We start from the raw sequence: 16161 nt of genomic DNA, 5'->3' as shown, positions 1-16161 counted from the left end.
GTATGCCTTCTCTCAGACTCTACTGACCTTGCAGGCAGCAGCTAAAATGTCATTTCCTTAGAAAGGACTTCCCTGACCCCACAGACAAAGTCAGCTTCTCCCAACACACACCTAAACATCCTGATTTTCCTCCTTTAGAGCCCAACATACACATAATTTCCCCTTAAACACCTTTCTGGAGCTAAGCTCCACAATCCAGGGACTTTGTCTCTATTGTTCTGAACCCACTGACCTTTCATGTATATCTTTAGGTGCTCAATAAACGTTTATTGGATTAATAAATGAATGAATGGTGACACTATTCATATTAAACATGGCCCTGCCTTATATTTGTACAAGGCTTTACTCTTTTTAGCACGTTTTTTCTTTCTTTTTTTTTTTTTGTTTAAGACTTTATTTATTTGACAGAGAGAAAGAGAGAGAGCACAAGCAGGGGGAGCAGCAAAGGGAGAGGGAAAAGCAGGCCCTCTGCTGAGCAGGGAGCCCAATGTCGGGCTGGATCCCAGGACCCTGGGATCATGACCTGAGCTGAAGACAGATGCTTAGCTGACTGAGCCACCCAGGCACTGGTAGCACATTTATTTTTGTTACCCTAACTTGAACCTCTAAAGACCCAGATCTACCTAGTTAGCCTCTCAGACCTAAAAATATATAGATCTTCTACTTCTTAGATATGAGCTTGGGCTAGAGACGGAGTACGTGCCTTCCTGTTGTGATTCTGCCACATCAGACCAGTGTCTTGGGCAAATTATCTCACCTCTCTGAGCCCCTGTGGCCTTAGCTATACTTAATCCAGAGGTATACTGTGAGTAGTAAATGAATATACCATACTATCATTACCGAATTCAGTAATTTTAACATTGATACAATACTTCCTAAATAATAGTCCATAATCCAGTGTTGCCAATTGCCTCAGTGTCCCTATAGCTTCTTTTCCACACGTCAATACTGAGTCCAGTCTGGGATCAGGAATTGCATTCAGTTATCATGTCTCTTCAGCCTCCTTTAGTCTGGAATGATCTCTTGGTCTTTCCTGATCTTTCATTGTACTGTCATTATAGAAGAACACAGACCAATTATTTTATAGAAAGTCTCTCAATGTGGGTTTTTTTCCTGATGTTTCCTCATGACTAAGGTAATGCATCCCTGACCAGGATATTCTATCAGTGCCATTGTATCCTTCTAAGGGCATCACACATGGCGGCATGTGATATCTGACTAAGGCTTACCGGTGATGTTTTTTTTTTTTTTTTAATTATATAGCAATTTTATTTAAAGCTTCGCTCATCGAGTCTATCATTTCTTTATAAACACCAATGAAAAACAACTTCTGGGTTTGAAGAGGCTTAGGAAATAACTTCTTTTCGTAATGATGTCCAAAGCTGAGGAGAAACCTTTCCTCCAGCCAAGTCTTTGGAACCTATTCAGCTTCTGCTGCCTCTTCGCCTTCTCCACATTCAAACCGCACAAAGTCCATGACAGACACCCCGTGAGGCCGCACATACTGTCCCAGCGTGATGGAAGGATCCAGCAAGGTCACCCAGTAAATGCTGTCTGCTTTCTCCATTAATTTATTTCTGCTTTTCCCTTTGCATTAGGCAAGCTGTGGGAGACATTTTTAAAGTATGTAAATGTCCTGTTCCTCCCAATTTTTCTTCCCTCAATGCAATACCGATTAAGGATATTTGCCCAATCAGCCTTCACTATAGCTACTGTAAAAGGGTTCTTTTCCAATTCCATCTCTTCCTCCACATTTATCAGTTGACATTTTTTTTAAGATTTTATTTTTAATTAATTTTCACACCCAACGTGAACTTGAACTCACTGAGATTAAGAATCACATGCTTCACCAACTGAGCCAGCCAGGCTCTCCTATCAGTTGACATTCTAATATATTCCCCTTTCTACACTTATTTTCTATTTCTTGTCAGTATGAGCTCATTGATTCTTATTTCATTCAATGGACTATAATCCATTACTATCTATTTTTTTCATGGTAAAATACATATAACATGAAATTTACCATCTTCTTTTTTTTTTTTTTTAAGATTTTATTTAGCTCTTTGAGGAAGACAGGGTTGTAGCTTACAGCGGAGCCTTGGACTCCTGGCTCCTACTTGTGACTCACCACCATTCACACTCAACCACAAGTTGGTCAGGAAGCCGTGCCACAGCCATGGCCTTTAAAGGCACTGGGAAAACACCAGTGGAAGCAGCGGTGGTGATTCACCCAATTAGACTTACTCTCACCAACCCCACCGTAAAACCTTTGGAAAAGGTATGTGCTGACTTGATCAGAGGCACAAAGGAAAAGAGTCTCAAAAGGAAAGGACCAGTTCAGATGGCTACCAAGACTCTAAGAATTACTACAAGAAAAACTCCTTGTGGTGAAGGTTCTATATCATTACCAAACCCAGTCCTATATCCTTTGAACAAATCTCTATCATTTTTTTCATTTTTCAGTCCTTTTTTTTAAGTTAATGACACAGTAAAATGGATACCAGGCTCATCTTGTATCTACCCTGATCCAACCCTGGAATGAGCCATTTCTCCAAAGAGCCCAGTTTCTGTTTAGTGGCCAACGAAATACAGAAATGACCCAGATGTTAGGTGTGTTCATTGCTGTGAAAATATTATTGCTTATAGGCCTTTTTAACAGATAAAGCTGGGAAATAGAGATAGAATTAGAGATGTGTGTATGTGTGTGTACATGTATGCATGACTGTGTAAATACATATACAATACAATCCCATAGGGTCCTTCCTTGACTTCACTCTTCGGGGAATATCTGAACCTCAATTTCCTCAATTTTCCTGGAAAATGGTGATAATAACAGTATTTATCCTACAGAGTCATTGTAAGGCTTAAACTTAAAAAGATAAGCCATTTCAAAAATATATTAGCCCAACTTGATCTATAGATTCAGCGCAATCCCCATCCCAGCATATTGTTTTGTGAATATCAACAAATTAATTCTGGTTTATATGGAGAGACAGAAGACCCAGAACAGTCAACATAATACTTAAGGAGAAGAATAAAGCTGGGGGACTGACACTACCTAAATTCAAGACCCACTGTAAAGCTACAATAAGGGGGCGCCTCGGTGGCTCAGTGGGTTAAGGCTTTGCCTTCAGCTCAGGTCATGATCTCGGGGTCCTGGGATCGAGCCCTGCATCGAGCTCTCTGCTCAGCAGGGAGCCTGCTTCCCCCACCTCCCCACCTGCCTGCCTCTCTGCCTACTTGTGATTTCTCTCTGTCAAACAAATAAAATCTTAAAAAATAATAAAGCTACAATAAGGTAGACAGTATGGTATTGGCAAAAGAATGGACAAATAGATCAATGGAACAGAATAGAAATCCTAGAAATAGGCCCATGAAATATAATTAACTTATCTTTGACGAAAGAGTAAGGGCAATTAAATGGAGGAAAACATAGACTTTTCAACAAATTGCTAGAACAACTGGACATCCACATGTAGAAGAAGAAGAAGGAGGAGGAGGAGGAGGTGGAGGAAGAAGAAGAAAAAGAAAAGAAGAAAAAGAATCTAAATACAGAGTTTATATCCTTCACAGAAATTAACTCAAAATGGGTCATATGCTTAAGTCTAAAACACAAAATTATATAATTCTTAAAAGACAATGCAGGAGAGGGGCACCTAGCTGGCTCAGTTGCCATAGTATGTGACTCTTGATCTCAAGGTCATGAGCTCAAGCCCCATGCTGGGCTTAGAGATTACTTAAAAATAAAATCTTAAAAAAAAAAAAAAAGATAACACAGGAGAAAATCTAGACGACTTTGGATATGGTGATGACTTTTGAGATACAATGCCAAAAGCATGACTCATTTATCTTAGTCCATTTGGGCTGCTAAAACAAAATAGCACAGAACAAATAGCTTATTAACAATAGATATTTATTCCTCTGGAATAATAAAATAAATTAATTAATTAAATTAAATAAATTAAATTAAAAATAAAAATGAATAAAATTTAAAAAGTTCTGGAAGTTGAAATCCAAGATCATGGCATCAGCATGGAAAGTAAGGACTGTTTTTCAGGTTGCAGACTTCTCTTACCCTTACATGGCAGAAGGGGCTAAGGAGTCTCTTTGGAGCCTCTTTTATAAGACACTAATTCCATTTGTAAGGACTCTACCCTCATGACTTAAGTGCCTCCCAAATGCCCCACCTCCTAACACCATCATCCTTGGGGGTTAGGATCTCAACATCTGAATTAGGGGTGGGGGGTTGGGCATATAAACATTCAAACCATAGCACCATGAAAGAAATAACTGACAAGCTGGGCTTAATGAAAATTAAAAACTTCTGATCTGTGAAAGACTCTGTCAAGAGAATGAGAAAAGAAGCCACCGTCTGGGAGAAAATATTTGCAAAACACGTAACCGAAACATATAAAGAACCTTTAAAACTCAACAATAAAAAAACTAACAACCGGGGCGGTGCCTGGGTGGCTCAGTGGGTTACCTCTGTCTTCGGCTCAGGTCATGATCTCAGGGTCCTGGGATTGAACCCTGCTCAGAAGGGAGCCTGCTTCCCTCTCTCTCTCTGCCTGCCTCTCTGCCTACTTGTGATCTCTTTCTGTCAAATAAATAAATAAAATTAATAGAACATTAATTAAAAAAAAAGAAAACTAACAACCTGATTTAAAAATGAGCGATAGATTTGGATACCTCACCAAAGATGATATACAGATGGCAAATAGGCTTATGAAAAGATATTCCACAACATCTGTCACTAGTGAAGTGCAAATTAAAACAGTAAGATAGCACTACCACACCTACCAGAATGGTCAAAATCCAGAACACTGACAACACCAAATAGTGGTGATGATATGGAGATAGACATAGACAGTAGACGAACTCTCATCTACTGTTAGAGGGAATGTGAAATGGTAGAGCCACTTTGGAAGATAGTTTGGTGGTTGATGGTTTCTTACGAAACTAAATATACTCTTTTTTTTTCTTTTTAAGATTTTATTTATTTATGACAGAGAGAGAGCGCGAAAGAGAGGAAACACAAGCAAGAGGAGTGCAAGAGGGAGAAGCAGGCTTCCCGCCGAGCAGGGAGCCTGACATGGGGCTCAATCTCAACACCCTGGGATCATGACCTGAGCTGAAGGCAGACGCTTAATGATTGAGCCACCCAGGTGCCCCAAAACTAAACATAACTTGCCATACAATCCAGCAATCATGCTCCTTGGTATTTACACAAAAGAGCTGAAAGCTTATGTCCACAAAAAAACCTACACACAGATGTTACGAGCAGCCTTATTCACAATTGCCCAAACTTGGAAGCAACCAAGATGTTCTCTGTAGGTGAATGGATGAACTGTGGCCCATCTAGACAATGGGATATTATTTAGAACTAAAAAGAAGTGAGCTGTCAAGCCATGAGAAAATATGGAGGAATTTTTATTGCATATTACTAAGTAAAAGAAGCCAATCTGTAAAGGCTCTGTATTGTATGGTTCCAACTATATGGCATTGGGTGGTACCTTCACGCATCCGTGCAATTCTTCAGGAGAGTCACGGTTCCCTTCTACAGGACTTGTCAGCCGTTGAGGAAGAGCGAGAGCCTCCTTCCCGCGGCATGGACAGCGTGTCTGAGAGCACCGGCAGCATCCTCAGCAAGCTTGACTGGAAGGCCATTGAAGACATGGTGGCCGGTGTGGAGGACAAGAGCCTGTCTGTCCACCGGGCCTGGGACCTGTAAGACTCGAGTATCTGTTGCCAAGCAAAGCCCGGCACCTCAGTGGTAGTCGTTCTGAAAGATTTGTGTGTTTGAAAGAGAGAAGCAGTGAAGGGAGCCATGTGTACACACCACCAGCAACCATATCATTACCCAGATTAGCCATGGCAAGAGGGAAAATAAACGCTTCTCAACAATTTCACCTTCATGGGTAAAGGGTTGTTTAACTTATAGATCTGTTGCATGCTTTCGCATTTGACCTATCCTTAGACACCATTTTTTTAAATGATGAAAAAATGAAAAGTAACTTTCAAGTCAAGTTTACATAATATTTAAGTTACTTTCAATAAAAAATCTCTTTTGTCTTCTTAAAAAAAAAACTATAAAAAACTATATAAAAAACTATAGAGACAATGAAAGGATCCGTGCTTGTTGAGAGTTAGGGGTGGAGAGTGATGAGTAGGTGGAGCACAGAATTTTTAGGGCAGTGAAAATACTTCCTATGATACTATAATGGTGGACATATATCATTGTACATTTATCAAGACTCAGAGCATGTACACTTAATGTAATCTGTGGACTCTGGGTGACAAGGATCTATCAACTGAGGTTTATCAGTTGTAACAATCATACTACTCAGGGGAGGGATGTTGATAGTCGGGAAGGCTGTGCATGGCTGGGTGCAGGGGAAATATGGAAACTCTAACTTCCACTCAATTTCGCTGTGAATTGAAAACTGCTTTTAAAAAAAATCAGAGGTGCCTGCCTGGGTGGCTCTGCTGGTTAAGCGTCTGCCTTCAGTTCAAGTCATGATCCCAGGGTCCTGGGCTCGAGCCCCACATCAGGCTCCCTGCTCAGTGGGAAGCCTGCTTCTCCCTCTCCCACTTGCCCTCATCCCCACTCGTGCTCTGATTCTCACTCTGCTCTCTGTCTCTCTTAAATAAATAAAATCTTTATAAAAAATAAAATCAATTAAAAAAATAATCAGCAGAGTAAAATGTAATGTAAAAATATTCAATAGGTGCTAGTTACTGTTAAATTAAATATTTAACATGTCTGATCCAGCTCTGATACGTAATGATCCTATGATAATAAGTGGGAGAGCATGATAAGGGGAAAAACCCTAAAAATATGCCCCATTCCTATTCTAAATCACCAGGTTTAAATCCCCAAACAGTGAAGGGGACACTAGGAAACAGATAATAGACAGTGATTAAGTACTTAACTATGTGCCAAGCAACTTTCCCTGTATTTACTCATATTGCCCACACCAGACCCTCCAAGAGAGCATCTGAGAGGCAGTACAGTCCCCTTGAGTCTTACAAATGAGTCTTCCTCATTTGTTTAAAAAAAAAAAATGGTTTTTGTACAATCTCATAGGGATGTTGTGTGGATTAGATGAGTCGAGCACGTAAGACAAGGGCTGGCACATAGCAAGTGTTTTGCATTTGCTGATACTGTTTTAGAGATTCGGAAACTGAAACACAGGTTAGATCACTTGCTCAGGGTCACACAGCAGAAAGGGGATTTGAACTCATGTCTTCCTGGATGACAGGCAAGTGTATAGGCAATTACAAAGGTACTAACTGCAGTGATAAGAGAGCCTGGAGACTCCCCAAGGAGCCAGTTATGCAGGTCTGGGCAGGTCTGGAAGACTTTCAGGAGACTGTACTTGAACTGTGGCTTAAAGCTTGGCAGGAGGGCAGGTGATGGAGGTGGGCGGGTAGGGATCATGCGCAGGAACCCAGGTGAGACAGGCTGGGCAGGTACCAGAAGTTTAGATTAGATGGGTCACCGAGCGTCAAGTGGCCTATGACAGCAGCTGAAGCTTATAATAGAACATGGGGACCAGAAGAAACTTTCAAACCCTCAAGATCCCTCTAGTTTAGTAGAACTTGTTTTCAGACAAAACCTTATAATGATTCCTAGAACAGAAAACAGATAAAAGAGAGGAGTGGGATGACATGGGGATGGTTCCCCCAGAGGATTCCCTCTACCCCTCCCAGCTTACCTGCGACCCTCCCCCAACATCTTTGCAGAACCCCACAGAGCCACATTCCCCAATTTTACAGATGAAGGAACTAAGGCCAAGAGGCAAGTGAATGGCCCACCAGTCCTGGATGACAAGAGCCAGAACTTTGGACTCCCAGCCCAGTGTTCTTCACCTTAGGATCATTTGAGGCTTCTCTGCCAGATAAGAATGCTGAAGTTGGTTAGGAAGAAGTGGGGTGAGGACAGCAGTGGAACTCAGAAAACCACATGGCTTCCCTTTCTGGGACTCAGTGTTCCCATCTGTACAAAGGGGAGAGCTAGGAGAGACTGCCCATCCCTGGATCCTGAGGCCATCGACCTCTCTCACAGGACCTCTACCCCTGAGCCCCAGATCTTAGGCTCCGTCCTTCCTGATCCCACCCCCCAGTGCTGCGGGGTGGGGAGCCATGGCGGTGCCTGAGAATGGCCAGTGAGTGAAATACAAGGGCAGAGCGCTGAGCAGCGGGAGAGGCAGCTTGGCTGGCAGCGGCTGAAGTGATCGGACCTGGCAGCACACGGTATTTTTAGGCCCCTCTTCTCCCGCCTCTGGGCTGGAAGCAGATTAGAGAAAACCAAAAATGAAATGACCTCTGCTTGGCCTGACAACTCTACCAAAGGGAAGGAAAGACTTTGAGAAAAAGCTGAACAGCCTTTGATTTATATCTGTCCCCCTCTTCTCTCAGCAGGTGGGAGCAAGGCGAGGGCTTGGGGGCGGGGCTTTGAGGGGCATTGAGAGGGCCCCTCACTCCTGCAAATATTTCATTCGGGACCAAGCATTTCTTCCCATCTGCTGATGTCAGTGTCCGTTTGCTCAAGGTCTTGGATGGCTCCCCAGTTTGACTGACAAAGTCCTCTGTAACCTGGCCACATGGCCCAAACTTACCCTAACTCATCATCACAGACCAACTCAACAAACATTTACATTCCAGCTGTGCTCCCAGCATGTTCTAATACCAAATTGTTTAGTCCTCAAACAGCCTCACTCCTACAGAGGAGCAAGCGAGGTCACAGAGAGATGGACTGAACCTGCCTGTGGCCACAAGTAGCAGAGCTGGGACTCAAACTCAGGCAGCCTGGCTCCAGAGAACAAACTCTTGACCTCCAAGCTATGCCACTTCTCCAAAGTCTGGTACCCTTCAGGCTATGGGACACCATAGCCCGCCCTCTAAAGTATCTATGGGAGCCCACCCCCCCAGCCCTCCATGACCACTAAGGTCACCTACATACAGTGGAAGCCTGTTGACTCCCAGTCATTAATTATAGAGGAATCACTTGTCCGCCGCTCTCCTCTGCTGCCTCTGACCTGCTGCTCCCAGCTGTTCTGCCAGTGGCTCCAGAACCTTCTCACAGTGCTCCTCCCAAATTCCTCAGAGAAACCTGAGTTCAGGCTGAAATTCTTACACAATTTTGCCACGAGCCTGAAGGAGTGGAAGGAAAACCGAAACCCAGTCAGCAGATATCTCTGCTCTGGCCACGTCTTTGCCCTGGAGAACCCTGCCCAGAGAGGCCCCTCTGGCTGCTTCTCACCTTAGCCCTTTGCCTTGTACTTCAGGAGGAGGCCCTGCCCTCAGAATCCAGTCTTGTCTTCCCAGAGCCGCAGTTTGAGCAGGAAACCCAAGGAACAGCCCCACAATCTCTTCAAAGATGCCTCCTCCTTACTCCCCCAGAACACAGCAAGTAACAGGTGGTTCCTCTGGGGCCATGGTTTCTTCCTTCCAGAAGATGACTTTCAGTTCCTCTTAGATAAGTGCTTTCCCAAGTAGAAGAACAGTCTTTGCCCACAGGCAACTCTAGTGATGGGCTCCTATTATTAACAGCTTTTAAATTGGCATTCCCTGCAGTCCCTCCTGAAAACATAGGTGGCCACTGTAATGACCAAGAAATACACTCATGGGGCATAGTCACAAAAGTTTATTTTGTCTCCCATTAACCTATTTAAAACAGATTCAGTGGAGGCAGCTCTACCCCATCCCTGGGACACTCCTATGACTTTTTTCTGACTATTCCCATATATGATAGTCCACTACCTGGATATTTGCTCAAATACTCCTCTGGGTGTTTCTGTAAGAGCGTTTAGGGATGAGATTAATGTTTAAGTCTGTGCTATTGAGGAAAGCAGATTGCCCTCCATAACATGGTAAGGCCTTACCTAGTCAGCTGAAGGCCTGAAGGACAAAAAGACCAACCATCCCCCAACGAGAGAAAATTTTCCAGTAGACAGCCTTTGCCTTTGGACTTTACCTGCAACACATCAGCTCTTTCTGGTTCTATGGCAGATGGCCTTTGGACCAACTGGAACCCAGGCTCTCCTGGGTCTCCCACCTCCCAGCCCAGGTTGCAGATATAATATAGAGGATCTCCAGCTGCTTTTGGTCCTCTGGAGACCCCTGACAAATACCTCAAGTGAAAACAAATGAACAAACAAACACTCTATATCCATTGTAGGACCTTAAACACAGTCTCAGTTCTGAAGTTAGAATGTCCAGCCAAAGCTTCCAACTTTCTGAAAAATTACAGATGACCCCTTCCTTTATTGGAAGGTGGGTAAGTCCTTCTTTCTCTTTTTCCCACCTTCAGACCTCCTCATCCATCTTGCTCAGGTGGTTTCTAACCCACGGTGGGGGTGGGGGGGCTGGAGTAGGGATGGGTAGAGGGTGGATGGAGGGTGGAGATGTGGGGAGCAGGAATGTCCTTCCTCGGTTGATCCTGCTGTGGGATGGGTTTGTGCTGACCTGTATATAAAGTTGATTCCTCCCAGGGGGTGCTTTCCTAGATTCTGGGGACCCTGGAGAACATTCCACTTCACCTTTTTGATGTGAGCAACACATTTACCTCCTGCTGGCAACCCTTCCCAGCTTCTGTTTTTATTTTTCCCTCCCCGAAAACTGGGACACAAACCACATTGGATCTCTGTTGATGTGCCGTCACTCCTCCAGGTGTTCTGGGGCAGGACCAGGCCAGCTCTCCTAAGGGGTCCACATCTGATCTGTGGAGAGTCCTTGAGTTTACTCATTCCTCTAACAGCCTCTGGTGGCAAGGCTCCTTGCTCAGCCATCTCTCAGGCGCTCCTTTCTCTCTGATCCTTTAGATTGCTGAGGTGGGAGTCAGAGACCAGGCCCAGTGTTCTTCCATCCTATAGGGAGCCCGTACTCCCTGTGCCCTGCCCTCAGGTAAAGCCCCTCAGTGCCCCCTGGGGTGGGGCAGGGCTGAGGGTAGGGCAAGTCAATGTCCTGTTCTCTCCAAAGAAGTTCACATAAATTTCTTTACTTTCCAGTAACTGGATAGTTAGATCCTCAATGCAGGTAGATCTCTTAGGATCTTACGAGGGGTTTTTGTTTATTTCCTTTAAACATTCTCATCTTGATCTAGAATGTCTTATTTATTTTATCTTGGCAACTCAATGGGAAGTTGCAATTTAACAGCCTGTTACAGACCAGCACATGTGCGTGCACACACGCACACACACACGCACACACACACTCACAGCTACACACGTGAAGAGATGAAGAACAGTCCATACACCTGAATTTTTGGTGGGAAGAAGTCTGTGTGTATCTAGACAGCGAGCAGACTGAAGAGCAGCTTGTGGGTAGAAGCTGAGGGCTCTGGACTCATTCTGGTACCCTCTCTTTTCCCACACCACTCTTTTACGTCTTCCTTTCCTCAGCATCCCATCCCCCCAAGCTACTCAGCTCCTAGGTCCCGTTAAAGGAGGCAAGACAAGCTGCTTCACATAATAGAGAATTTGAAGGTCAATGGTAGAGGCAGAAGAGCAGAAATAAAGGAGAAAGTTCCCTAAAACTGTTTTGCTATCATTAAAGACCAAATTTTTCTAAACTACCACGCAGGGTCCAGCCCCATGCCTGTGAGCAGGTGCTGAGCCACTGGATCCCATCTCATCTGCGGAGCCGGAGACGATGAAAGACAGGGACGGCTGGGTCTGTCCTGCCCATCGCTGGATCCCTCAGAGTGGGTAATCTGGTTTGATGACTGAATAGGAAGCCATGGCCATGATCAGGCTCTGGGTGGGCTGGGCTCCCAAGACTCCTATGTTGTTCTGTTCCCTCCCCTTCTTTGTCCTGCTATTGTGCAAATTACATCTTTGTATACTATAAGCCTGTTAGAAGGCCAATTTATCCCTCCCAGACACTAACTCAGGAAACAAGTGGGTGAGCCCTGGTGCCCAGCTGTGGCCAACTGGCTCTGCCCTGGGGAACCCCAAGGGGGCAAAACTGAAAGCATAGCTCCTGGCTGGGTTTGCTAATACTGTGGCTGAACAAACTCAGACAAACTTGTAGCAAAAGAAGCCAAGAGCTCAAGAGATGAGAGTTTGGAAAAGAGAAAGGATGAGCATTTGGGAAAGAGAAAGGGAGAGACTTATTTCGAGTGCCAGCTGCTAGGAGAGGGGGCAGGCTCAAGCCTTAACAGCTGATGTTAGCTGTCCCCTGCAAGAGAGATACATCGAGTTTTATAAGGAGAAGTTGGGGGTGGGGCACCTGGGTGGCTCAGTCAGTTAAGCGTCTGCCTTCGGCTTAGGTCATGATCACAGGGTCCTGGGAAGGAGCCCCATGTCAGGCTCCCTGTTTGGCAGGGAGTTGAGGGGTGGGTATGATGTGGGAAACAAAGGGAGAGGAAATAGAAAGTTCAATGTCCTTATAACCTGCAGTCCATTGACAAATACCTGGGATAGGCAGAGAAGAACATTCCTCCAGGAAACTCCCAACTGTCTTAGCGTTTATGCCTTGTTAGAGGGAAAAACAACCTTAGCTTGACAATAGCCAGGCCTGCAGTATCCTGAGAGTCTTCTTTAACATATGACTGTGCTTTTGTCCTTACCTCCCCCAGCTCCTAAGTACATAATCAGCCATTCCTCAACCCCCGGGTGTAGCATCTCTCTCTACAGGTGGGTTCTGTCCCCGAGCTTTAATAAAATCACCTTTTTGCACCAAAAAGTCTTAGGAGTTCTTTCTTGGTCATCGGCTCCAGACCCCAACACCACACTACTCCAAAACTACATCAAGTATGTGCAAGAGGACAGGCAAAGAATGTGTGATCACAAGTTGGGGGGCAGTAAGTGTTCAGCCTGGGATGGTGGGCAGGGAAGGGGATGTGTGAGGTGTGATCTTCTAGGCATTCCACTGCTATCAGGACTTTTCTGGCCTGGCGGTTGGAATGTTCCGATCTTTGTAAAACATCTTTGTGAATGCCTCAAGAAAGTGTGATAAGAAATAAGCACAATGGGTTTTAGTTAGAGCCTGAGTTAAGCAGACTTGGCTATTTCTGGTCTTAATTGTTGGGGTCTATATTTGACCAAAAGAGCTCACTGACAAGCCCATCAAATAAACTTATTTTATGCAACTGTCTCTTAAATTAGGTAGAAGAAAAGAGTTACAAACAAAAACGTTTAGGCTATCTTTTCTCTTTACCTATGTAATTACCTTTCCTGGTGGATTTGAGTTACTCTCTAGTGTCCTTTCATTATAGCTTGAAGGGCCGTTTGATGTAAACATTAAGTAATAACTCTATTATACCCTCCTCCAAGCATCAGTAATCCCTAAACTACATTGTCTCTATGAATTTGACTACTCTAGGTATCTTATAAGTGGAATCATATGGGATTTGTCTTTTTGTATCTTATTTCACTCAGTATAATGTTACAAGTTTCATCTGTGTTGTAGCATGTCTCAGAATGTCATTCCTTTTTTTTTTTTTAAGATTTTATTCATTTATTTGACAGACAGAGACAATGAAAGAGGGAGCACAAGCAGGGGGAGTGGGAAAGGGAGAAGCAGGCTTCCCGCTGAGCAGGGAGCCCGATGCAGGACTCAATCCCAGGACCCTGGGATCATGACTTGAACCGAAGGCAGACACTTAAAGACTGAGCCACCCAGGTGCCCCAGTATGTCATTCCTTTTTATGGCTGAATAATATTCCATTGTACCTGTGACATAGTTTTGGAATGTTGGTGAGGTCTGGAACTGATGGCCAAGAAAGAATTCTTGATACCTCTTTGGTGCAAAAAGGTGATTTTATTAAAGCACAGGAACAGGACCATGGTCAGAAAGAGAAGCTGCACTGGCGTTCTGAGGAATGGCTGATTATATACTACGGGGTTGTGGGAGGTAAGGACTTAGGGAGGCGTCCAAAAGGACTCTCTTTCTTTAAAAAAAAAAAAAAAATTATTTATTTATTTAACAGAGAGCACAAGCAGGAAGAGCAGCAGGCAGAGAGAGGGAGAAGCAGGCTCCCTGCTGAGCAGAGAGCCCAATAGAGGGTCAACTCCAAGACCCTGGGATCATGACCTGAGCTGAGCTTAACCAATTGAGCCATGCAGGTGCTACCAAAAGGAGTTTCATATGCTGAAGGAGACCCTCAGAATACTGGAGGCCTTGCTTTTATCAAGCTAAGGTTGTTTTTCCCTCTAGCAAAGCATTGGCATTAAGACAGTTGGAAGTTTCCTGGAGAATGTCACACATATCCCACCCTGGAGTGGGCAAGGTGGGGAGGGGCAGATTGCTGGGTATCAGCTAGGGCTTTGTCCTTAGCTTGTCCTCACTGCCTCATCATGGGTATACCACATTTTATTCATCCATTCATCTACTGATGGACATTTGGGTTGTTTTCACCCTTTGACTAATGTGAACGGTGCTGCAGTGAATATTGGTATATGAGTATCTGCTTGATGTACGTCACTTTTGAAGGATAGTTTTGCTAGATATAGAATTCTTTGTCTTTTTCTTTCAGCACTTTGAAGATATCGGCCCGCTGCCTTCTGGTTTCCATGGCTTCTTTTTTCTTTTTTGTTTTTTTAAAGATTTTATTTATTTATTTGACAGACAGATCACAAGCAGGCAGAGAAACAGGCAGAGAGAGAGGGGGAAGCAGGCTCCCTGGCAAGCAGAGAGCCCGATGCGGGGCTCAATCCCAGGACCCTGGGATCATGACCTGAGCTGAAGACAGAGGCTTTAACTCACTGAGCCACCCAGGCGCCCCTGGTTGCCATGGTTTCTGATGCAAAATCATCTGTATGTGTTGGAGCATGTTTTTCATGTTCCATCAGGTGGTTTACAACACTACCTTGGCCTTCACTTTCTGCTTAAGCAGAACCTCAAGTCTACCGGAGGTGAGAGATTAGGGGCTTTCTCAGGTATTTCCTAGGCAAGTGCACAGCCTTGCACATGTGCATGGCCAATTTCTCTATGGGCATCTCATTCCCCAGCTTTCCTTGGAAATTTTTGGTCAGCTTCTTGTTTTTCCATTTCTGTTATTACTGCCTCAGGCAGCTTCAATGTTAAACTATTGTTGCTGATTGTTTTTGACAACTGCTTCCACAGAGAAGAAGCTGTTCACACTGACTGGTGAACAGGTCAGATCAAATAAAGACAAGATCTGGGAGTGGGGATTCCTAAGGAATTTCCAGACAGGTCAAATGACAACTCTCTAGAGATAGAGCTTTTTAGATAGCCCTAAACCCTTCTTCCCTTTTCAGTGGCTGATAAATAACTGGTTTTTATGGCAATCATGATTGTAAAACTGTTGGTTTTCAAGGTTACTGAAGAGCTGGGAAGAGGGGAATGGGACAGAATAAGTTAAAATGTCACAAAACTCACTATTTTGAGATTCTCTCTTTTTTTTTTTTAATAAATGTTTCTTGAATTGTTGTAAATCTTTGGTTAATTTCCAGAGTACTGGAAAAATTAACTGGGATTATTTTTGCCAGTGTTGTTATTGTTCTTTTTTTTTTTTTTAAGATCGTATTTATTTATTTGACAGAGATCACAAGTAGGCAGAGAGGCAGGCAGAGAGAGAGGAGGAAGCAGGCTCCCTGATGAGCAGAGAGCCCAACATGGGGCTCTATCCCAGGACCCTGAGATCATGACCTGAGCCAAAGGCAGAGGCTTTAACCCACTGAGTCACCCAGGCACCCTGTTCTTATTGTTCTTATGGAAGACTAGATTCTCAGAAGCCTTTACTCCACACTGTTCCAAGTGCTATCTCTTTCCCCAAAGACTTTGAAATTCAAAGATTTAAATGCACAGCCCAAACAAGAGTCTGTAGGTTGGGATGGTCTGTGGGCCATCAGATTTGTGGTCTCTGGCCCCCAAAATAAGCCCTCTAACAATATTAATTATTTGTAACACTTGGGAGGGGGATAGACAATGATTTCATAGAGTATGATCCAAGATTCTTTATGATATTCTGTTTATGACTTTCTCTCTTTCTGCCTGTCAGACCACACACGTGGTCCTTGGGTAGGATCCATGACCATCATGGCCATTTCCAGTGGTCTGACCCCTGCTCCAACCTCTCAGGACCAGGTTTTTCTCAAGGCCCCCGAGATGAGCAATGAGGGGGTTCCTCCCTAAGGAAAACTCTGTTCCAGGGGGAGATGTAGCCAGTACAGAGGCCGGCAGAATCCAGAA

At 44.1% G+C, this 16161-nt stretch overlaps 1 long non-coding RNA gene across 1 annotated transcript; it reads left to right on the top strand.

Annotated features, from left to right (window-relative positions):
• Window positions 1-1249: 1249 nt before the first annotated feature.
• LOC125087777 (uncharacterized) lies at window positions 1250-7138 on the top strand. Its single transcript, XR_007123520.1, has 3 exons — window positions 1250-1535; window positions 1625-1627; window positions 7129-7138. It is a non-coding gene; the product is annotated as an uncharacterized LOC125087777 (long non-coding RNA).
• Window positions 7139-16161: the final 9023 nt, after the last annotated feature.

Source organism: Lutra lutra, chromosome 1 (assembly GCF_902655055.1).
Source record: "Lutra lutra chromosome 1, mLutLut1.2, whole genome shotgun sequence".
Taxonomy (NCBI): domain Eukaryota; kingdom Metazoa; phylum Chordata; class Mammalia; order Carnivora; family Mustelidae; genus Lutra; species Lutra lutra.
Note: the sequence above shows the minus strand (reverse complement) of the source record. Positions and strands in the feature narration are given on the sequence as shown.